The following is a 26,043-nucleotide window of genomic DNA, read 5'->3' as shown; positions in this document are numbered from 1 at the left end:
TAAAGGAATGTGTGGCTGTTTGATCATCTATCCAGCCCACTAAAACTTTCTCCACGTCAGCATTAAGGCTGTTTTTCTTTCTTAACATTCATGTGCTCACTGGAGTAGCACTTCCAATTTCCTTCAAGAACATTTTCTTTGTATTCACTAATTGGATGACTGGTACCAGAGCTCTAGCTTTTAGCCTATCTCAGCTTTCAACATGCCTTTTTCACTAAGCCTAATCATTTCTAGCCTTTGGTTTAAAGGGAGAGATATTCAACTATTCCTTTCACTTGAACACTTAGAGGCTGTTGTAGGGTTATTAATTATCCTACTTTCAATATTGTTATGTCTCCGGAAACAGGTAGACCCAGAGAGAGAGAGAGAGAAAGAGAGAGAGACAGCACACACCAGAGAATGGCTGGTCAGTGGAGCAGTCAGAACACATACATTTATCAATTCAGTCTGCCATTTTATATATGGGCATGGTTTATGGTGCCCCAAAACAATCTTAACAGTAAAACATCAGAGATCGCTGCTCACAGCTCACCATAAAAAATATAATAATAATGAAAGTCACAATATTGTGAGAATTGCCAAAAGGTGACAGAGACAAGAAGTGAACAAGTGCTGTGGGAAAAATGTTGCCAGTAGACTTGCTTGATGCAAACAAACCTTCAATTTGTAAAAAAAAAATACAGTATCTAAGAAGTGCAGTAAAATGAAGCACAATAAAACAAGGTCTACCTGTAAGGATATGGCCTCAAATTCAATTTTACTCATTCAAAAATGTACAAAATACTGTACATACTCAAAAAGATATCAGGAAAATTGGATCTTTCACCTGAAAGACCATGGCACTAATGAGGTTAGTTTCAGTGATCTAATCAAGGGATTGACAAATCCTCAAGAGGAGGTGGGAAGTATTGCATTTCCTGACATGCATCATACATGCATGAGGTATGTGTCCACATGACTTTCTATTCTGGGAGCATTCCCAGAATGTAATTCCCATTACACATGAACCCACGTGTTATCTATCTCATCCTTTAAGAAAGTTCCCCACTCTCCTGTAAGTCATTATGATCACAAAGTCTTTCTGCAATCCCTTTCCCACTCATTTGTTCTCAAAGCTGACTTGTAAAATAGCCAAAAAGGAGGGTTATTATGATATTATAGGGGACAAAGTTAACATACCATGTTTAAACAAATACCCAAGGTTAAACTGTTCAATGACAATGTGAAGACAGAGAACTGAGTCTCGTTTTTCAGATTTGTTAGGCAGAAATGAGCAGGGCTCAGTCTAGGGCTAATTATTCCTCACTCCTGAGGGAAAGCTGTGTTGATTACTCTGAATAATGTGGGAACAAGTGCTACTCTCAGACCTGTGTGAGCACATCTGAGAATAGACACTGTTCTCTAAACCTTTTCTGTGGTTCCTTCCCTAGACTCCAATAGTTTCTTTACGTGCATGGGCTAATCATTATCCAACTGAATACTCCAGAGGGAACCTCTAAAGACTCCAGAGTTCTCTCCCCTCCACTATCCTGTCCTGGGAACTCTAGTCCCTAGGCTTTAGTCTCCCTAGGACTTTCAGCTTTGTGTCCCCAACTCAGGGAGTCTGTAGGGATCCTGTTGAGTCCCCCTTCCCTGATCTGTGACCTGGAATCTTTTGAGGCTGTAAGCTGGGACATTTACTGACCATATCGCAGGATCACTGTCCTTCATTGCCTGATGTTCAATGTCTTCATATTTTGTCTGTTTTTTTTTTGGGGGGGGGGAGTGGGCGTGGGGAATTGTTTCAGGTGGGAGACTAAATCCAGTTCCTGTAATTCTGTCTTGGCCAAAAGCTCTTGGTGGCTTTTTTGTTTGTTTGTTTCAGTTTTCTCAGCGGCTGTAGCAGGGCTTAGACATCTGCCTTAAGTCTTCTGTGCAACATTACTATGGCCATCTCAAGTGTCCTCCCTGCTCCTGCAGCCACTAAGGATGGAGCAGGATGGGAGCTCAGTTGTGGAAAAGAGCACACAACGATGTGGTTGGAAAAAGGCTAAGGAGGTTTTTTTTTTTATTTCCTAAGTGATGAGATACCTCTGAAGATGTGTGATGTTGGGAAAAAGATAATGTAAGCTATTTTCACAAACAGTGGAGAGAAACACCTTTTGCAGGGCCTACTACCATAGAAACTGGGATGTAGCAGGTGCTCAGTAAATATGTGTTGAAATGAGAGACTGGAAACATGGGGGTAACCATTTTGTCACTGCTGCAGAGGAATGAAACCAAAGTGCATGGAGGAAGCATGGAGACCGGGAGTCTGAGAGTGACTCTGAAGCTAAAACCAACAGGGCATGGCCATTGGTTGGGGGCAGACTGGAATGTGGGAGAAGAATGGGTAGGAGATGATTCTGAAGCATACATTGTGAGTGGGAGCATGAGATGCCAGCAGTTGTGCCAGGGACCTGTGAGAAAGCAGCAATCTTCAAAGAATAACCAATGTGGTCTGGGACATGTAAAGCTGAGCTACCAGGAGCCTGCCCACAGAGACGTTAGTGATCAGTTGGAAAGGCATGTCTGGAGCACATTATGGAGGTCAGGACTGAAGATGTGGACTAGGTGTCATCCCTACAGAATCAAGATGTGCCTTCACCTGTGGGTGCCCTTGATGTATCTGATGGCCTGGGGTTCACTCCTTCCCATCTCCAGACCTACCAGACCACAGGGGATTAGGTTGCTCCAGACTCCCTGGAGAAGAGGGCATTCTTGGATGAAATTACCATCCTCCCCTTAAAGACACCAGAGAATAACCTCACACAGTATGTATAAATCTTAATTATGTATTTTTTATCTCTCAGGGGGCAATTCAAAATTAGAACCAATATAGTGACATCTCTTAATGTACCATAACCAAAAACATAAACAGTACCTGAATTTTGTCCTCAATCTAAAAATTTCAACTTTATTGACCACATATTCCACTGTCATTAAAATGAATGCCCTTTTAAAAAGAACACTAATTTTGTATATACTCTCATTTGCAACCACATAAAACCACTCACACACAAAAAACACAAATCACAACCTTTTTTGAATATGCATCAGGAGGCAAATGCCACTTTATGTCTCATGGCGTATATTCATTTGAAACACACCAGAAAGACGTCTTCTTCTTCTTCTTCTTCTTCTTCTTCTTCTTCTTCTTCCAGCTGTTAAAATGTTTGGCTTTCTTTTCTTTTTTCTTTTTTTTTTAGATAACTGTACATCACCTGGAATTACGTTTATGTGTTTCTTTGGAATTCTCTCTCTGGCTTAAGTAATGCCTTTACTTCTGCTCTTTGACAGCTTTATCAAGAATCCTCTATAAGTACTGAAAGCTGTGCTCTATAAAATATTTTTATAAGGTCATTCAAAATGGCAAGTGTTAAAACAGGGTGCATCTTTCACTGTGGATACTAAGTTTGCTGTCAGCCATTGTGCATACTTCCTCTAATAAAACTAGGAAATCATGTATATAACAAATTATGTATAAAACAAAACCAAGAGGAAATACTTAGGTAAACTTACATGTGATGAATTCTTTTAAAATTCTCTCCAATCCAAGTAAATTCTGAATATTAATAACACGATTAACAGAGGAAGGTGACAGACATGATAAATTATGCATTAAAAAACATTAAAAATCCAGGAGTTTGATTCCTTTGGTTGTTTGAAATACCATTGTCCAGAGGTCAAATGATCTTACATTCATTTCTACTAGCTCCTTGACCAGTTTTTTTCAACATTTTTAAAATTTGAATAAAGAAAGAGATCCCATTATCAGCCAAAGTGTAATGACAAAAGGTAAGGAAAGGCTCATGGTATAAAAACTATACCATAGCCAATGAGACCACAGCCAATAGTAATTGTAAGTGTGTTATAATTGGGAGTTGGGTTTTATCAGAATTATCCTATTGAAGCTTCCTAATTACTCGATGCAGGGATAACTATATCAGCGGGTCTTTCATGGAAGGAAAGGGATTCAAATGTTGGGAAAAAAAGGATGTTAGAAAAGCTGGGTGGGAGTGATGGAGAGTATGACCAGAAACTACACGTGTTGCCATCCCATTCTGTGTTCCAGGTGGGGACGGCCAAGCTCAGTGACTTCCAGAGCTTAGAACCTCCTGCATTAAAGCACAAGGTACACTCATTACTGGGCTGCTCTGCTCTGAGAACAAAGCAAATATGTGAAGATTTCAAAACTCTCAACACCATTCTCACGTCACCAGCTTGAACTTACGTATCCTCCGTAGGTCCTTCCCATCTGTCCCTCCCCTCCCAAATCCAGTGCCTATCCAGCTCAGACCTTCATTAACACCTATGTCCCTGGACAACTTACCCCATTTTCACAACCACTCTCTTCCTCTTCTGGCCCACCCTGCCTAGGAGGAGGCTTCTCTCATTACAGTTCTTTCTTATCTTTCTTTGTCTCTTGGATCCAAATGTGATTCTGTTTTCAAGGGCCAGGTTGAATCTCATTTCCTTCAGTATCTTCTTCTCCAACAGCTGATATCACAGAAAATTTTTCCTCTTTTGAACCCACAGGGCAACCTGCACCATATATTTTCTATTGCACTGTGATGTTAGACACTGGTCACAGACTGTTACCTGACATGTAATGTGATCTGTGTTGGAAGAGCCAGTCTGCTCTGGGTCCTGAACATGCCTGCAAGTTCCTGCTGGGCATGCCAAGAAGATAAACACTGACAGCTCTTTACCCTGCCTATTTCCCAGGGTTGTGTTTGCAACAAGCAAACTTGAGGAAGGAGGTAACACTGCCTCTAGACAAAGGATGGGTTTATTACAAATGCATCAAATTCCCCAGGCTCAGTGCTTCTCTGCCTAATGTAGCTCACTGCATGTGCAGGCATCCATGATGGATCCTTTGTATCATCCCTGAAGACTTGGGCACAGGGAACTCACACAAACCAACATGAAGCTCAGGCTACTGCTTTCACCATGAATAGAAAGTCCTTTGTCTCTGAACCATGAGTCTCATGTCCTCTGCCAGAGAAGTAACAGTTAATTCTAACAGGCTACTTTGTTAGCTTGAAAGCAAGTAAAATCTCAGACTCTGCACAGTTCCTGACAGTATATTTCCATCTTCATTTTGAGAGGGCATCATGAACAGAGAATGAGTCTTCTGCTCTTCCCTATAGTAGAATATCTCATTCAAAACAAATGACTGGTAAACACTTGTTTGATAATGTATGGGATATTTCATTATTCTATTCTGAATTTAAAGTTCAGAGTGGAAGGAAATGTTATGCTTAATTTCCAAATTTCCAACCACACAAAGAGAAAAATTCATCATCACCAAAATAAATTAATGGATGTGCAAGACTCTGCTTCTGTACAAACACTTTTGTTGGTAGTATGATCTTTGTGTGTGTGTGTGTGTGTGTGTGTGTGTAAAATTTGTGACTTCTATTTTCCATAAAATTTCTCAAGTGACAAGTTACATCCTGGAACAGATCCCAGTCCATTTAATTTGTCTCTGTAGAAAGCAGTTCTTGCAGACAGAGGTTTTCATGGCTGGCTTGAATACTGATCTTAGAAAAGGAGATAAAATTAGGCTGTCATATGGAGAAGGTAAGTGATTCATGGAGGAATCTGCAAAACTTGTAATTTCAAGATGCAAACATTCTACTTAGGATCCCTACAAATTTAAGTGAATTTTGGCCTTGCTTTGGTCTCTCAGGCACCATCAATAACACAAATGCTACCAGGAGAGGACAGGTTTGCTTCTCATACAATATATGCTGTTTGTTCAATGGCACTTTTAACTTTGAGCAAGGACTCATGAGGAGATTTACACTCTCCACAATGGTGCAGAACTGCACATTATTTGCCAATTCAAAACCTGTTCTCTGCCCTCTGAAGCAATAGCTTTTAGTTTTTAGTTGGTGGATGTAAATTCCCTACGTAACTATATAAATAATTGTAATTTATAGACTAATTATTTTCTTATAATTCTATCAAGTTTTAAGATCAAGAAAACTGTTTGCCATGTTTCTGAAATTTAAGGAAGGATAATCAGGTAAAAAATAAATTTCTCTCTTTGTGTGTGTTGCATGCACCATATGTGTATCTCTCTCTCTCTCTCTCTATCTATCTATCTATATAAAATGAATTTTCCTGTTTTCTTGCTGTTATTGATTTCTAGTTTCATTTTATTGTGGTCAGAAAAGATACCTTGTATGATTTCAATCTTCTTAAGACTTGTTTTGACTTAAGAATTGTTTTATGACCTAACTTGTAATCTATCCTGGAGAATGTTCCATGTATTCTTGTACTGTTGGGTGCAAAGCTCTGTATGTATCTGTTAGGTCTATTTTGTTCAAGTCCACTTCTTCTTTATTGATTTTCTGTCTGGATGTTCTATTATTGAAAGTAGCATATTGAAGTCTGCTATTATTGTTTTGCTGATTTCTCCTTTCAAAGCTGTCAATATCAATTTATATACATAGGTGCTCGATGTTGAGTGCATATATATTTACAACTGCTTTATCTTTCGTTGAATTGACTTTTTACCGATGACGTTCATTGTCTATAAACAGTTTTGGACTTAAAGTCTACTTTGTCTGATATAAGTATAGCCACACTGCTTTCTTTTGGTTACCGTTTGCATGGAATACCTTTTGCATCCCTTCACTTTTAGCCTATGTGTGTTCTTGAATCTAAAGTGAGTTTCTTCTAGGCAGCTTACAGTTAGATACTGCTTTTTTTTTTTTTTTTTGTACATCCAGCCATTCTGTATTTTTTTTAACTGGGGATTTAGTCTATTTAGTAATTATTGATAGGGAAAGATTTACTATTGCCATTTTGTTAACTGTGTTCTGTTTGTCTTGAAGGCCTCTTGTCCTTTTTCCCTCTCTCACCACTGTCTTCTTTTGTGTTCCAGTTTGTTTGTTTGTTTTGTAGTGATAGGTCTTGAATCCTTTCTCTTTTACTTTTGTTTAACTTTTATAGGTATTTTCTTTGTGTTTACCAAGAGGCTTACATAAAATATAGAAATTAACAGTCTATATATTTTATAAAATATAACTTTCTTTATATTCCTTTATAACATATATTTTTCCTATAAATTCTGAATTTCTAAAAACTCACTGTGATTCTAATTAGTCTCTAGCTCTAAAACAGTGTCAAACAAAACATTACCATATATTTATATTAAAGAAAAAATAAACAAGTGTTGTCAAGAAATCTTTGGACAAGAAGAAGGTCTTTGCACACATCAAAATGTACCATACATCTACGATCACAGAATAATGTGACACTGATAAGGAAGAGTACAGATGTAGATCCTTGTAATAATGATGGTACATTATATAACCCATGTTGGAATAATTGGCTATTTAAGAAAACAAATAATACAAATCTAGATATGAAAAGGACGAGAGAGGAAAATTCGTTCTTGTGAACATAAAGGCAAAAACGCTAAGCAAATTACTGGAAACCTAAATCCAATGGCATATTAAAAAATGCATTATGACCCAGTTTGGTTTATTCCTGTATTTTTAAATTATTTTTTATTTTGGAGAGAGAGAATGAGAGACCACATGAGTGGGAGAGAGGGGCAGAGGGAGAGAGAGAGAGAAAGACAGACAAAGAGAGGGAGAGAGAGAGAGAGAGAGAGAGAGAGAGAGAATCTCAAGCTGACTCCATGCTCAGTGTGGAGCCCAAAGTAGGGCTTGATTCCATGTTGTGATCCATGACCCTGGGATCATGACCTGAGCTGAAATCAAGAGTTGGATGCCCAATCAACTGAGCCACCCAGGCACCCTATTCCTGTATTATAAGGATGTTTTAACATAAGATAATATATTAATGGAATTTACCACATTAAATGAGAAAATCATATTTAATCTCAATAGATGCAGAATAGCAGTTGCTATTTTATTTATTTCAACACAAGTTTAAAAGCTCCTAATAAACTAGAAATAGATGAATGCTCCTTTAGGTTAAGAAGCCCTACAGCAAATATCAGGAAGGAGATGGGGATGGCTAGCATTATCACTTCTATTCAACACCATATAGCAGATCTCAACCATTAGAATAAGTCATTAAAAAGAAGTAAACTGTATACAATAAGAAGAAAAATTTCCATTATTCCCAAATGATTATTTACATATAAAACCCAAGAACATGTTCAAATATTTAAATTAAATAAGACTATTGAGAAATATTGCTGGATAGAAGAGCAAAGTGCAAAATTAATTGCATTCTCATACACCAGCAACAAACTGCAAGTATGATTTTTAAAAAAATATATGACTTATAATAGCAACAAAATATACTCAAGAATATAGAAAAATGGAATAAATGATAAATAGCATATTGATAACTAAAAAACAATGAGATACAGCTTGAGAAGGATAGGTATTAACTCTGCTTTAAATGTCTGGTAGAATTCTTCAGGGAAGTCATCTGGTCCAGGACTCTTATTTGTTGGGAGATTTTTGGTAACTGATTCAATTTCTTCACTACTTATGGGTCTGTTCAAATTTTCTATTTCTTCCCATTTGAGTTTTGGTAATGTGTGGGTGTTTAGGAATTTGTCCATTTCTTCCAGGTTGTCCAATTTGTTGGCATATAATTTTCCATAGTATTCCCTGATAATTGCTTGCATTTCTGGGGGATTGGTTGTAATAAATCCATTTTCATTCATGATTTTATCTATTTGGGTCCTCTCTCTTTTCTTTTTGAGAAGCCTGGCTAGAGGTTTATCAATTTTGTTTATTTTTTTCAAAAAATCAACTCTTAGTTCCATTGATCTGTTCTACTGTTTGAGTTGAGGTGCTGTGGGGGAGAGGGAAAGTGGGTGATGGGCATTGAGGAGTGCACTTGTTGGGATGAGCACTGGGTGTTGTACGGAAGCCAATCTGACAATAAATTATATTTAATATAAAAAATAAACATTCTGTCTGATCACAAAAAAAGCAAAACAAAAAAGACTCACTTTCAGTAATATGTTAATCTATGCAAATTAATTTATATATCTAATGGAATCCCAATAAAGATCACAACAAGGTTCTGTGTATGTGTGTGCAGACTAAGAGGATGGCACTAAAATCTAGATAGCAGAGCATAAGACCAAGAATCGCCATGGTAGACTTCCACTTCAGGTAGTACTGCTGGAAGATTTCTTGAGATGGTCCCTCCTGCTACAGAACAGATTCTGAACAATGCATTGTTCTTGATACATTGCTGACCTTGCAGAAAACAGAGGCGATCTCCAAAGGCCTCCTCATTTTCACTTCTCCTTCCAAATTAAAGGACCAACTTGTGAACCAAACCTGGAGCTACAAAATGTGAGCAGAGAGCAAGTGTAGAAACAAGATTGTCCTAAGAGTAACTGCTAACAGCAACATCGAGATTTGGTTCCTTGGGCTAGCAGTAAGAAGTGTCAGTTGAATAGAGACTTCAGAATGAAGTTCAGACATTCAAAAGAAACTAAAGTGCTCAGCAGTTCCTGGCCTCCAAGAGAGGAAAGATGAAATTCTCAATCAGAAATCATCCTGTATATGAGGGTATGAGCCATCTACCAGTGGGAGGCATAGAAAGAATAAATTACAGATTTAGATTCTAAATGACTTCAAATACCAGGATTATTAGACATGGAGTACATGGAATAGCTATGTATAAAATGTTTAAGAAAATATTAACAAATGGAAGCACAATGATGAATAATGAATAGAGATGATCTAGAATGGACAGGTAGTTTTTTTTCAGCTGGAGGTCATGAGTATCAACTCTTATCCAGATACAACTGAAATAAATTTGGACTTTATTTCTTTTATCTCCATTTGCATGGAATAATAGTTCTATCATTGATTTGGAGTATGCTGATACTTTATTAGTTTATTAAGAGTCATTATCCACTATGCTATTGGTTTGTGAAATTCACGAAGCAAACCAGTGTTACATAAATTATGAAAAAACAAAAAAATGAACAGGTAGATTTAAAAACTATTTTAAAAGTTTCAACAGAGAGTCACCTGAGTGGCTCAGTTGGTTAATCATCTGGCTTTTGGTATCGGCTCAAGTCATGATCTCATGGTGGTAAGATGGAGCCCCACGTCAGGCTCCAAGCTGAGTGTGGAGCCTGCTCAGGATTCTCTCTCTGCTCCTCCCCTGCCCACTCCTCTCTTTCTCTCCTCAAAATAAATAAACATTTTTTTTTTAAGTTTCAACAGATTTGCTTAGTTTTGCTGGCTAAGGGCAGAAGTAAGATTTCAAAGATTTAACCTCTGGTACAGCTTGAGCACCAGCCAACCAGACAGAGCCCAGCACTAACACCAGTGGCCCCAGGGTGCCAGCCATAATGCCCTAGTGGTCCTCGGATTCAGGGAAAAGCTCAGGACAGAGGGAGTGATAAATATCAAATGTAAGGACTACATATTAACACTCAAGGGAGGAAACAACAGCTTCACTTTGGGGTAAGTTTATAAGCCTAAATTCTTACCACATATCGAGACTTATCATGAAACTATAGCCACTAAGACAGTGTGGAACCAAAAGAGGAAAAATAAAATATTTGTTTAACTAAACAGAGTAGAAAGCCTAGAAAAAGATGCAAATAAATATTAAAATGAAGCATAACAGATGGAGCAAAGATTTTTGTGAAAAGAATGGACTATTCAATAACCAATGCTAAAATAATTGGCTATTCGTACATCATACTCAAAAATCATTGCCATATGGATGAAGGACATAAATGTGAAAGGGAAAATTAAGTAAAATACATATATGAGAATAGCTTTATGTCCTCAAAATACGGATGGGTTTCTATAACGAAACAAAAAAACAAATCTCATACAAATCAATTAGAGACAAATAACCATAAAAATACAGGCAATAGACATGAAACTCAATTCTTAGAAGAGGAAACATAAATGATAACTATCTAAAAAGATTATCTATTTCAGTAATAACTGAGAAATCCAAATTGAGATCATAAAGTACCTTTCCTACAACTGCTAGACTGACAAAATATATTTAAAAATGCTAAATGCTGGAGATGTGGATTGATAAGGACTCAAATTTCTGATGGTAAACAAATTTCTGATGAGGAAACAAATTTCTGATGGGAGTAAAAATTGCTACAATCACTTTGGCAAATAACTGGGCATCATCTTCTTAAGTTGAATATTTGCAACAATCATATTCCTGAGACTGTTGCCATCAGAAGCTCTTGCCATATGTACCATGAGACATATGCACAGGTGTTCATTCAGACAAGTATGGTTACTAAGAATAAACAACTAGACCCACCCAATGTCATTCCACAGGGGAAGTGAGGAATACATGGACATTCACAGAATGTTCCACAGCCACGAAAATGAATGAAGTACAACTATACACAACAACATGGATAAATAAGTAGTAAATGCTTATACAACATTATGTCACTTATAAAGCAAAGCACAGAACTATAAACAGTATTATATGTAGGCATATGTACCTATGTGATTATAAAAAATCAACAAAGGAATAAAAAGCACAAAATTCAAGATGGTAGTTCCCTTTGCTGGAGAAGCACACAGGTAGATGCCAAGGATTGGTGACATTCTAGTGAGTCCCAGGTGTTTATTATTATGCATTATAATCTACATAATACTCTATTGTTGTATCCATTATTGCATTAAAAGATATTAAATGGAAATTAAAGAAAACAGGGTGAAAGGATATGCCCTCATAAAATATCAAGATCTATTATAAAAGCAGAGTGATAAAGTGCCGAAAAATAAACTAAGGGAACAGAAGAGTTAACAAAAAGAACTACGTGTATATAGAAAATTTACATATGGCAAATCAGTAGAAAAAGGATAGAGCGATAAATGGTACTAGGATATTTGTTTATCCATACAGAATCATCATTAATTTCACAACCATTCACAAATGCGAATTTAAAAAAATCTAAATCTGAAAAACAGAACTCTACAACTATTAGAAGAAAAAGTAAGAGATTATTGTTATATCTTTGGGAAAGGAAAGTGTAGTCAATACTCATTTTTTAAAAGTTTATTTATTTATTTTGAGAGAGAGTGACAGTGTGAAAGTGGAGTAGGGGCAGAGAGAGAGGGAGAAAGAATCCCAAGCAGGCTCTGAACTTCAACTCATGAACCTTGAGATCATGACCTGAGCTAAAACCAAGAGTCAAACGCTTAACTGACTGAGCCACCCAGATGCCCCAGTCAATTCTCATTATTTGCAAATTCCATATTTAAAAATTCATGTACTTGCTAAAATTTATTTATAACCCCAAAAATCATCTGCAGGGCTTTTCTGGTCATTTGAGGACATGCACAAAATTTGAGTTGCGTGCCATGCATATTTCTCAGCTGAAGTTGACCAAGGAGACATTCCATCTTCTTGTTTCAGTTCTCACACTGTAAACAAGTATTCTTTTTGTGGCCTAAATAGTGCCACATTTTTTGTTTCTGCTTCATGTTGGTGATTTTGCTATTTAAAATGTACCCCAAGCAAGGTGCTAAAGTGCTGTCTGGTATTCCTAAAGTGTGGGAAGGCTGTGATGTGCCTTATGGAGAAAATATGAGTGCTGGATGAGCTTTATTCAGGCATGAGTTATAGTGCTGTTAGCCTTGAGTTCAATGTTAGTGAATCCACAATATGTATTAAATAAGATGTCTTTAAACAGAAACACACATGAAACAAGGATCTGTACTGATGGGTTGATCAAAATGTCTTGACCAGAGGCTCATGGGAACTCCATATTTCCTCTAGGAACAAAGGTTCAGTATTCACTCATTCAGTGTTTGCAATGACTTTATAGAACATCAGCACTATGAATAGCGAGAATCAAGTGTATTTGCTAAACAAGACATAAAAGGCACAATCCATAAGGAAAAGATTGATAAATTCAGCTACATTGAAATGTTAAAACTTCTCTATGACAAATGACATCATAAAAAGGTTAAAAAAAAATCTGTCTACCTACCTATCTCTATAGAATGAGAATACATGCATACTTACAAACACACAAATAAGAAAGGATCAGTATTCAGGATATTTAAAAAACTTTTAAAAATGAAAAGACAACCCAATATAAAAACAACAAAAGATATGAACACATATGAGGCAACACAATGGCCCTTAGCATGTGAATGTTTCACCTCTCTGTGGTCATAAAAATGCACATGACATACTTAATGAGATACTCTGTTCCTCTTCGTGATGGCAAAAATAGAAGGCTTGGCAAGGACATAGAGAAACGGGGATCCTGAAAGAGCACTGGCGGGAGTGCACGTTAGCACAACCACTCTGGAGAATGACTCAGCAATACCTAGCAAAGTGGAAGATGCCTGCCAGCAATGCCACCCCTAGAAACATTTCCTAGAGAAATGCTCACACAGGAGCCCAGGGACACATGTTCAAGGGTGTGTAGAGCAATACTGTCTGTAATGAAAACATCTTTGAAAGAGTCCAGATTTCCTTCAACAAGAGGAAAGGTAAATAAGTATTGGTATATCCACACAATAGAAGACTGAACAGTAGCAAAATAGAGCTCTACGCACCGACATAGATGACTTCCACAAACCATATTCCACATAAGTTAAAGGTGACTACAGATATATTAAACACCATGTATGGGAATCTCAAAACATGCAAAAACGGAAACCATCATTTAGGGACACAAATACATGCAGAAAAACTGTGATGAACAAAAGGATGGGGGACACAAGATGTAATTGTGGAGAGGTGCTTTTACTGATCTGAGAGTCCCTTCTTTTCTTTTTTTTTTTTAATTTTTTTTTTAACGTTTATTTATTTTTGAGACAGAGAGAGACAGAGCATGAACAGGGGAGGGGCAGAGAGAGAGGGAGACACAGAATCTGAAACAGGCTCCAGGCTCTGAGCTGTCAGCACAGAGCCCGATGCGGGGCTCGAACCCAAAGACCGTGAGATCATGACCTGAGCCGAAGTCGGACGCTTAACCGACTGAGCCACCCAGGCACCCTGAGTCCCTTCTTTTCTAATACATATGACTGCCATATGGGAATTAACTGTATCATTTTCTAAACCATTCTGTGTATCTTAAGCATTGCCTAGTAAATAAAAATGTCAGTAAGGAGCCCATACAGTGGAACCCTCTACAGCACTATAAGAATGAGGTCCACCTGCACACATATCTATGCAGGCATCCATCCATCTCTGTCGGTCTGGGTCCTGGCAGTACACAGCTGGCATACTTGAGTACTAAGTATTGAGACTGACTGGAGAAAATTTAATGAATAATCTCTGTGGACAGGGTTGATTAAATCAATGAAGAAAGGCACATCATCCAGCAATGAGCAACAATAGGGAGCTGTTAGTACCCCAGGCTACAAAGGAAGGAAGCCATGTTAGCTGGACCCAGCAAAAGTGTAGCCAAGAGAGGGAGCCCTTGCACAAGACCTGGAGCTACAGGTAAAAGCCCACAGTTTCTCTCTGAGCAGGGGAGGATGGAAATAAATGTCCTGACTTCTCTTCCCACCTTCCAATATCTTGCTGGTGCTTCTCACTGGGCAAACCCAACCAGATGCCAGAGGAACGGAGTCTGAAGGACATAGGGGGTCATCCTTGAGGGGCCAACGCAAGGCTGAGGGAGAGCGGATAATGGATGGAGGGGCTGGGGTAAAGAGAAATAACCAATAATCAGTAACTAGCATATCTGTTATCTATTTATGTGATATATTAATTGAAAAAAGCCAAGTTGCTAATATACTATTAATACAGCTCCTGCTATGTGTTAAAATATTTACATATATAAATGAGTGTTGTGCAGAATAAAGTCTAGAAGACAATGTATCCATTGTAGTATTATCTATCATCTATCAATCACCTATCTGTCTAGTTTTTAAAACTCTCACAATGGTGAGGTATTGCTTTTACAATGAAAAACATTCAGTGAAATTCTTTTTTAAATCAATGGAATATTAAGGAAAAGCCCTAAAATTTACTGTATAAAATTCCTCTTGGAATAATTTTGGGAACTGTCATAACTCTCTACATTCTGGAGACTATATTCAGTCAGTCCTAATGCTATAAGTTTTCTTGAATAAATGCCAAGATAATGTAAAAATAGTTGATGGGGAAAAGAAAAACCAATGGATTACAAATTATTTAAACCAGCCTTCCAGGCAAGAGAAGTTTTATTGGCAATGATCCGTTTTAGATGTTTTGTCCACCAATAATAACTTCACAACAAATGCTTTGAGAAGAAAAGCACTGATAACCGATGGTTTGTCACTGGCTACTCAAGGCAAAGCTGGGACAAGAAAGCCAATGCAGAGCAAAGCTGCCTTCCTCAGACACAGGGCTTCAGGCTGAGCTGAAGTTCAAAGAATGAGCATCTGTCAAATCTATTTAGTGGTGGTAGAAGTTTGGCATCTTCCTGACACCATGTCCGGTTCTGAAAACAATTCCACTGGTAACATGAGGGTGCTAAGCCAGTGTCCAGAGGCTGGCAAATTCTTCCTCACCAGTAAAGGACACAGCCACTCTGGGGTCACATCCTGGCTATTGGAACTTAGCGTCCTCATGGCTCCTGAGCCACAGAGCCACAGAGCAATGGGGGGGGGGGCGATGAATTTAGGGGCATGGACTGCTTCAAGATGAGAGAAAGCATGGATGACCCTCCGAATAAGGGAGAGGACAGGGTAACACTGATGCCATGGGAAACCAACCCCACCATGTACACAGAGGCGACCACAAAAGCTGAGGAATCAGCCTCGTCAAGGCCAGGCAGAGCAGGCCCAGCCCTGATAGAAGAAGAAGAACAAGGCTACTTCCCTCATCCCTTCACCTGCCAATACCCCAGAGAGACCAGCCCCCAGAAGGAGGGGACGGAGCCGGTCTCACTCCACAGCTGCTAGGGTGGAGAGAGTCGAGAGGGACCATGGAGAAGGGGGCACTAAACTGTATGTGAAGATTTGAAGGGGACCAAACTCAATGTCAAAAGCTGAAAGTGACCAGAGGTTAGAGAAACTGCCCAAGCAGTGTCATTTAAGAAAGGAGAGTCCACAAGGCACTGCTGGAGGCAGTGATGGACACCCAAACACTCAAGTCACATGAAAGAGCTCTGTAAGTCATGTGACCCAATGCCTATGGAGGCAGCGTGAGGGGTGGCTCAGAGGGGGTGATTAGGTTCTTATAAAACGTCTCAAGGACTCCAACTCAATCAGTCATTGCTTGAAACAATGCCCCATGAGGTGTTTTCATGTAAAGTGATTTGCAAGTGAAAGTTTTTAAAGTTTATTTATTTAATTTTTTAAATGCTTATTATTTATTTTTGAGAGAGAGACAGTGTGAGCAGGGGAGGGGAGTAGAGAGAGGGAGACACAGAATCTGAAGCAGGCTCCAGGCTCAGAGTGTGATGCAGGGCTTGAACTCACAAACGGCGAGATCATGACCTGAGCTGAAGTCAGACGCTTAACCAACTGAGCCACCCAGGTGGCCCAAGTTTATTTATTTATTTTGAGTGGAGGAGGGGCAGAGAGAGAGGGAGAGAGAGAATCCCAAGCAGGCTCTGCACTGACAGTGCAGAGCCCAACATGGGGCTCAGTCTCACAAAACCGTGAGATCATGACCTGAGCCGAAATTAAGAGTCAGATGCTCAAATGACTGAGCCACTCAGGCGCCCCTGGAGGAAAATTTTAAAAAAGAAAAAGACACTGGGTCCAGGGCTTGGCTATTAGATGGGGCCATGTATTCAAAAAGCAAGGGGAGGTATGTTGGATGTACACAGGTCAGTATACACACTTGATTTCCTATCTCTGTCCAATGAGAGGAGCTAGAAACCATGTCACCTTGGTAGCAACAAGCCCTCTCAACACTCAGACTTTGGTTTCTAAATACCATTCTCCAATAAAAGGAATTAGTAAAAGGAACCAGGAGGGGTGCCTGGGTGGCTCAGTCGGTTAAGCGTCCGACTTCGGCTCAGGTCATGATCTCAGGTTTGTGAGTTTGAGTCCAGCATTGGGCTCTGTGCTGACAGCTTGGAGCCTGGAGCCTGCTTTGGATTCTGTGTCTCCCTCTCTCTCTGCTCCTCCCCTGTTCATGCTCTGTCTCTCTCTCTCCTTCAAAAATAAATAAAAACATTTTTTAAAAAATTTAAAAAAAATAAAAGAAAGAAAAAAGAACAGAAAAAGACTAACAACATAGTAGCTTTAGACACTCCATTGTGCACTTCTTGGAAAGCCATTTAGAATCTTGTGTTGAACCACTCTTGTCATATAACCCTGACTGTGAAGGTCTAGAAACCAATGCTGACCAAGTGTACAAAAGGCCCCTCACGCGGTGCTGCCGGGCACATTTTGGTTAACTTTGATTGGCTTCAATTAGTGTGGTTCATCTCCTCCCACAAAACAATTCTCCAAGGAGACCAAGAGCAGTGGAGTGTTTTCAACTCATGAAAGTACTCTTAATGTACCTCTTTTGCTTAGGAATTGAAGACCAATTAGATTCGAGCCTGCTTAAAAGGAAATCTTTTAGGAATCAATTAGTTGGCCCTATAAATCTACACAGTCATGAGGCCTGGACTATGGGGATCAGATCAAAGCAGTAAATTGTTACTCCATCATTATTTATTGAATTCATTTTGATTATGAAGGACAGTAACTGATTGAGTCATTTACCTGGGTAGGCACCATATTAATCCACTTGGTGCCTCTCTTGTTATGTTCCATGGAGAGTGGCTGCAGAGCCATCTGGAGGGGGTCCAGCTGAAGAGGGAGGTCAGAAGATGAGGGGCTCTGGACACATAAGGTCCTACATCACGGTAAGTACACAGAGGGCCACATCCTCAGGGAAGGGCAGTGAGGTCTCAACAGGTGCAGGGCAGTGGGGAGGAGAGAGGAAACAAGTAGGCACCCCATTACCAAGGCACCACAGAGTCTGTGGGGGGAGAAGGAATAGGGGGAGTGGAGAGGATAAGAGGAACACAGGCCCCCTTGCCTTTCTACAACGTCCCTTATTCTCGCTTAACCAAAATGCTATCTGTGCTGTTGGTGGAGCTAAAATCCTAGAGTCATCCTTGATTCCACTTGTCCTGCACCCCCACGTCCAAATCTTCCATGGTGTCTAGCAAGGTCCCCAGAATCTGTCCTCTGCCTGTCCCTCAGCAGAGCCTTCATCCTGTCCTCAGACTGCTGGGGGCCTCCCAATTCCCCAGGGTCCTCTCCTGCCATCTGCAGTGCCCCCTCTGAGAGCCTCCTTGGCACCTGTTCCTGTCCCTCCAAGAGCCTCCTGGGTACCTTTTCCTGTCCCTCCCAGCTTAAAGTCTGCAAAGGATGCATGCAGGCAGCTGAACAAAATCTATGCTGCTTCCCTGTCCTGCTGCTCTCTCTATCCTCCTCTCTGCCTCATCACCATGGGGACATCCTTGGAGAGACCAATATCTCCACAGGCCAACTCTTAGGTAGCTGTGAACTCACCTATGAACATTATGAAGCATTTCCAGGTATTTAACACTTATAATAATGACCCACATTTGCATTACTTTCTAATGCTAATTAAATTTTTAGTTGCTTTAAAATGTCTTGGAATCTCTTAGCAAGTACAGAAAAAGTTGATTACAAGTATTTATAAATGAAAGCTCTATAGTTAAAATTAATCTCTTGATAGCCAGGGTGCCTGGGTGGCTTAGTCAGTTAAGTGTCTGACCAGTTCAGGTCGTGATCTCACAGTTTCTGAATTCAAGCCCCACGTTGGGCTCCATGCTGATAGTGTGGAGCCTGCTTGGGATTCTCTCTCTCTGCCCCTCCCCCACTCATGCTCACTGTCTCTCTCAAAATAAATACAGAAACTATAAAAAAATATTTTAATCTCTTGACAGCCAGAAGGAAGGAAGGAAGGAAGGAAGGAAGGAAGGAAGGAAGGAAAAGAAGGAAAGAAAGAAAGAAAGAAAGAAAGAAAGAAAGAAGAAAAGAAAGGAAGAAAATGCCACTCATTTAGATGAATGGGGAAATATTCAGGATTCAGAAAATGTAGCAGACCTTATTTCAGGCATTATTTTAAATGGAAAAATAAGACAGTCATAACCCTTCAAGAAAAATCTGCAAATGAGAACTTGTTAAGATTGCGATTTCCTGAATGAAGATATCTGCAGATACGACTTGGCTATAGGCACTGGCCCTGAGATCTGGGATGCGTCCTCACTCCCTAGGAGATCCCCATGGGTCGTTCATCACTTGCGTGTCACTGTTGATTTCATGGAGGATCATTTTTTCCCCGTGTACCAAAATGACAGTTTATTCCTTGCATGACAGGAGAATGGAACTGCAGGGTAACTTCACTGACATGTTACTCAGCTGGCAAGGAAGGGATACACTGACTTCACCAGGAGTCTGTCAAAACTAGAGACACCTTATACTGGGAACCCTAATGCTTTGCTTTGTAAAGCAAGAACTTCTCTTCACAGAGTAGTTCAGAAGCAGAATATACAACATGCTAAGGCCTTTCACCTGGCCTGTTTGGGAGAGGGAACTTATGCATCACAAAAAATTCTGTTCTAAGAGTATTATCACTCACGTAGTACATGAATTTGTGGTTTATCAATTTTCAAAGGATTTTTTTTAAGGCACTGACCATAAAGCAGAGTGAGCATAATTTAATTTTTTGGTAATTTACAAAGCAATTTTTTTTTTCCCCTGGGCCTCAGCTTGTTCTGAGCATGTGTGCTCACTGTCCCATGGCCATGGTCCTGGGTAGCAGGTCTACTTGTCCCCTGCAGATGGCAGTGAGAGCTGGGTGTCCAGAGCTGACTGCCTGGCCAGGAGTCCTGGCTCCACCTTTATGATCTGCATGACCTTGGGAAGTTGTTTCATTTCACTGTGCCTCAGTGTCCTCATCTGTAAAATGGGAATAACGATATCTACACCTCACAGGGCTGTTGTGAAGGTTAAATTAGCTCATAAATGTGAAGTGCTTGGAGCAATGCCTGCCACACGGCAAGGTTCAATCAACTCTGGTTGTGATTATTATACATGGCTGGCCATGTGAGTGCCTCCATCCGACTGAAAACACAGGTCCGAGACATAATTTCAGCAGAGGACCTTTACGCCTCATCCATGAAAGCTTCAGGAAAAAATAGCACCAAAAATTATTGGGTGCCCACCCAAGACTACACATCGGTATTCTAAACTGCTCCTATATTGTTGCACTTTTTGTTCGACTAATGGGAAAAAAATTTTTATGTCTGTCCACTTTTCATTGTTCTGCAAGTTTTCTGTGTCCCCAAAGCTCTGCCCCATGGCTGCTTCTTTGCCGCCCTTTCCCCTAACCCTCAACTTCAAGGTTAAGGGTGAGAGAATGTAGTCTGATTAGAGGCCCAGGGAGATCAAGATGAAGTTAAAAGGAATGGAGGGACTCGTGGGAAATACAAATCATATGCAAAAGTAATTGAAATGATCTCATTAACCTTTGCCTCTTGTGTACTTGGAACTATTTATAACCAGAAGTAACATTTCTGATCTGTACTTCACTGATCTTCTAGCATTTCTTTAAAGGTATAGGCATGTCTCTTTTCCTATCTGGCCAGAGGAGACACTTCTCCTTAAATGCCAGAAGCACATTTGTATTAGAACCCAGAATCAGGTCATGATTCTGGAGGGAGAAGAGGAGCCTCTCGAGATGCAAATGAGCAGAGAGAAGACAGAAACCAAGAGCAGCTGGGAGTAGACATGGACAAATCCACCACTGCTGTGGAGGTTTTAACACCACCTGTGTCAACATGTCCAACAGACAATTAGTAAGGACGGAGAAGAGCTGAACATGCCAGATCTAATACACACATACCAGAACCTGTACCCAACATGATATGTGGGGCTTTTACAAAGACTTGACACAAACTTGGGCACAAAGTGAAGTTCAGCAAACTAACATCAAAAACATAGGCACATTAGTTACCTGACTGCAGTGCAATTACATTTGCTATTAATAAGAGAAGCAAGAAAACCCTCCATATACCTGCACAATTCAGAATACATTGCTAAGAAACTCAAGGATTGAAAAATAATCATAATGAAAATTAGAGAATCCTTGGAACTGAAAAAAAAATGACAAGACAGCAAATTTTGGAGTATGCAGGTAGGACACTAAAATCTTACATACTTATATGAGAAATGAAGAAGGATTGAAATTTATTAACAAAACACACAATACAAGAAGGGAAAAAAAGGAAAAGGAATTTATAAGGAAGGAATCAATGGAGATGGGAGCAGAAATTATGGAAATTTGAAGAAAGTAACAGTAGACAGGATCAATAAACCTAAAGTTTGTTCTCTGAGGAAAAAAAAACCTAATAAAATGGGTTAGTCTCTGGCAAGGCTGAATAACAAAAGAAAGAGAATGAATAAATTACAAAGATGAGAAATTAATAGAGACATAATTATAAGCACAGTACTCACATATCAGTGAATTTAAAATATAATCAAAATGGACAATTCTTCCAGAAAAATAAAATATACTAAGATTATCTCAAGAAGGAGGAATATGACATGAGTAATAATGAAAAATCCTTAATAAAATGTAAGCAAAGTGGATTTTCATAATCATATGAAAACAGTGTGACTGAGTTTTATCCCAGAAATGCAAGAATGGTTCCACTTTAGAAATTCATTACATATATATATATATATGTATATGTATGTATATGTATGTATATGTATATATATGTGTATATATATATATATGTATATATATATATATATATGTGTATATATATATGTATATACATATATATATACACATATATATATATATATATAACAGAATCAAGTTATATATATATATGAGTGATATACATTCACATTTATTTATGTAATATATTAAATACATATTAGAGTTTTACGTCTTAGCAAATGCTGTGTCTGAGCATTGTATCTTATTGAGATCAGTATATATATATATGTGTGTGTGTGTTTGTATATTCAAATGTATATGTATATGTATGTATATGAAAACACATGCATACATACTCATCTCAAGAGATGTAGCATTTGCTAAATTTTTTAAAACTCTTTTTTAAATAAATCTTTTAAAATTTATTCTGAGAGAAAGAGAGGCAAAGAAAGAGGGAGAGAGAGAGAATCCCAGGCTCAAACTCATGAACTGTAGAATCATGACCTGAGCCAAAACGAAGAGTCAGATACTTAACCAACTGAAACACCCAGGCGCCCTGAAACTCTATAGTGGTAAACTCTTAGCAAACTGGTAATAAACTGAACCTGGCAAATACTATTTAGTACCAGAAATTTTCAACAAATGTTATTGAATATATTATTCTTAATTATTGGGTTCATTTCCTTTAAAATCAGGAAGAAGACAAGGATGCCTGCTGCCTCAATTTCCACTCAACAACATGTCAGAATACATCACATCAATAAGAGGAAGTTTAAGAACCACACAATCATTTCAACAGATGCAGAAAAAACATCTGACAAAGTACAACATCCATTCATGATAAAAAGCCCTCAACAAAGCAGGTCAAGAGAGAACATACTTCAACATAATTAAGCCCATATGTGAAAAACTCACAGCTAACATCATACTCAATGGGGAAAAACTAAGAGCCTTTCCCCTAAGGTCAGGAACAAGGCAAGGATGTCCACTCTTACCACTTTTATTCAGCACAGTACTGGAAGTCTTAGTCTCAACAAGCAGACAACAAAAAGAAATAAAAGGCATCCAAATTGGTAAGGAAGAAGTTAAATTTTCAATATTTGCAGATTACATGATATTATAAATAGAAAACCTGACAGATTCCACGAAAAAACTGCTAGAACTGATAAATAAATTCAGTAAAGTCACAGGATACAAAATCACTGTACAGAAATCTATTGCATTTCTATACACCAATAATGAAGCATCAGAAAAAGAAATTAAGAAAACAATCCCATTTACCATTGCACCAAAAATAATAAGATACCTAGGAATAAACCTAATCAAAGAGGTGTGTACTCTGAAAACTATAAAACACTGATGAAAGAAATTAAAGACGACATAAAGAAATGGAAAGACATACCATGCTCATGGACTGAAAGAACAAATATTGTTAAAATGTCTATACTACCCAAAGCAATCTATACATTTAATGGAATCCTTATCAAAATACCAATAGCATTTTTCACAGAACTAGAAAAAAATTATAAAATTTGTATGGAAGCATAAGACTGCAAATAGCTAAAGCAATCTTTAAAAAGCAAAGATGGAGGCATCACAATTTCAGACTTCTTCAAGTTATATTACAAAGCTGTAGTAATCAAAACAGAATGGTACTGGCGCAAAAATAGACACGTAAAGAGAATAAAATAGAAAACCCAGAAATAAACCCATAATTAAATGGTCAATTAATCTTCAACAAAGCAGGAAAGGATATCCAATGGAAAAGAGACAGTCTCTTCAACACACAGTGTTGGAAAAACTGGACAGCAATATGCAAAAGAATGAAACTGGACCACTTGCTTACACCATACACAAAAATAAATTCAAAATGAAGTAAAGACCTAAATGTGTCACAGAAAACCATCAAAATCCTAGAGGAGAACACAGGCAGCAACCTATTTGACATGGGCCATAGTAACTTCTTACTAGACATTTTTGCAGAGGCAAGGGAAACAAAAGCAAAAATAAACTACTGGGACTACATCAAAATAAAAAGCTTCTGCACAATGAAGGAAACAATCAACAAAACTAAAAGACAACCTATAGGATAGGAGAAAATTTTTGCAAATGACATAGCTGATAAAGGGTTATTATCCAAAATAAATAAAGAACTTACAAAACTCAATACCCAATAAACAAATAATCCAATTAAGAAATGGGCAGAAGACATGAATAGACATTTTTCCAAAGAAGACACACAGATGGCCAACAGACACATGAAAAGATGCTCTACATCACTCATCATCAGGGAAGTGCAAATCAAAACTACATAGTATATCATCTTACACCTGTCAGAATAGCTAAAATCAACAACACAGGAAACAACAGGTGTTGGTGAGGGTGTGGAGAAAGGGGAACCCTCTTGCACTGTTGGTAGGAATGCCATGTGGTGCAGCCACTCTGGAAAACAGTATGGAGGTTCCTCAAAAAGTGAAAAATAGAACTAACTACCCTATAAACCAGCAATTGCACCACTGAATATTTGCCCAAAGAATACAAAAACACTAATTCAAAGGGATACATACACCTCATTTACAGAAGCATTATTTATAATAGCCAAGGTATGGAAGCAGCCCACATGTCCATCAGCTGATGAATGGATATAGAAGACATAGTATATACATACAATGGAATATTATTCAGCCATAAAAAATGAAATATTGCCATTTGCAATGAATGGATGGAGCTACAGTGTATAATGCTAAGTGAAATAAGTCAGTGAGAGAAAGACAAATACCATTTGATTTCACCCACATGTGGAATTTAAGAAACAAAACAAATTAGCAAAGGGGAAAAAAGAGAGAGAGGCAAACCAAGAAACAGACTCAATTCTAGAGACCAAACTGATGATTACCAGAGGAGGTATGAGTGAAACAAGGGATGGGGATTAAGGAGTGCACATGTCAGGATGAGCACCAGGTGATTAAAATAAAAGCGTTAAAACAATGTACCAGAAGTCCTTGCCAGTTCAGGAAGACAAGAAAAAATAAGAAAAATCAATAATAAATGTCAAGATTGGAAAGGAAGAAGCAAAGTTATTCCCAAACAATATAACCTTCTAAATAGAAAATACCAAACAATACCAAACAGGCAAACTTCTGGAGCAAATGGAGTGAGAAGTAACTGGATGTGAGATCAATGAACAAAAGCACATGGATTTCTCTATATAAAAATCTAAAAATCAGAGGGGCTCATGGGTGGCTTAGTCAGTTAAGCGAACGACTTTGGCTCGGGTCATGATCTTGCAGCTGGTGAGTTGGAGCCTTGAGTGTGGCTCTTTGCTGACAGCTCAGAGCCTGGATGTGTTTCAGATTTTGTCTCCGTTTCTCTCTGCCCCACCCCTGCTTGCATATGTCTCTCTCTCTCTCAAATATAAATAAGCATTACATTTTTTAATCTAAAAATCAGAAAATGTAATTTAAAAATTTTCTACTTTTCCAACAGCAACAAAACTATATGAGATCTAGGAACATATGTAACAATAGATGATCAACACTGTATACTGAAATTTATATAATTTTTATTGAAAAACATAACAGAAAGCTAAATAAATGGAGAGATATGTAAAAATGACCATTCTGACCTAATTAACCTAAAAATGCAATGCAGTTATGAACTTTTTTATTTTTTGTATCAGGGGGTGGTGAGAGGAAAGGGAAGGCAGACAAAGGACCAAAAATAGCCCAGACAATTTTGAAGAACAAAGTGGGGGCTTATTCTACCAGATATAAGACTAACAAAGAGCACTTAATACGATGTGGTATTGACAAAGAGGCAAGCCATACACCAATGAAAAAGAAAAGAAACCTCAGAAATAGATGTCTTTGAATATAGAAAGTTGACATATGACCATACAAATAAATGGCACAGGCTGGTGCTGTAGTAACTGATGATTATATGTAAAAAATAAAATTAGATCCATATCTCATAACAAATGCATCATTAAACCCCAGTGGATTAATGAATTAAATAAATGTGAAAAGCCAAGTTTCAAAACTTACAGGAAAAAAAAAATATAGGATATTTATATGACCTCCAGAGGGGAAAATAATTCTATTTTTTAAAGTTTGTTTGTTTATTTATTTATTTATTGCATTTATTTTTTTTTTAAATTTTTTTTAATGTTTATTTTTGAGACAGAGAGAGACAGAGCATGAATGGGGGAGGGGCAGAGAGAGAGGGAGACACAGAATCGGAAGCAGGCTCCAGGCTCTGAGCCATCAGCCCAGAGCCCGACGCGGGGCTCGAACTCAGGGACCGCGAGATCGTGACCTGAGCTGAAGTCGGACGCTCAACCAACTGAGCCACCCAGGCGCCCCTGCATTTATTTATTTTTGAGAGACACAGAGAGAGACAGGGAGC

General features: G+C 38.5%; 1 protein-coding gene across 2 annotated transcripts in view; it reads right to left on the bottom strand.

Annotated features, from left to right (window-relative positions):
* Window positions 1-26,043, bottom strand: part of FAM189A1 (family with sequence similarity 189 member A1) — a 447,576-nt gene that overhangs the window by 40,852 nt on the left and 380,681 nt on the right. The gene's annotated exons all lie outside the window — the stretch shown is intronic.

This window comes from Panthera leo, chromosome B3 (assembly GCF_018350215.1).
Source record: "Panthera leo isolate Ple1 chromosome B3, P.leo_Ple1_pat1.1, whole genome shotgun sequence".
Classification (NCBI taxonomy): Eukaryota; Metazoa; Chordata; class Mammalia; order Carnivora; family Felidae; genus Panthera; species Panthera leo.
Note: the sequence above shows the minus strand (reverse complement) of the source record. Positions and strands in the feature narration are given on the sequence as shown.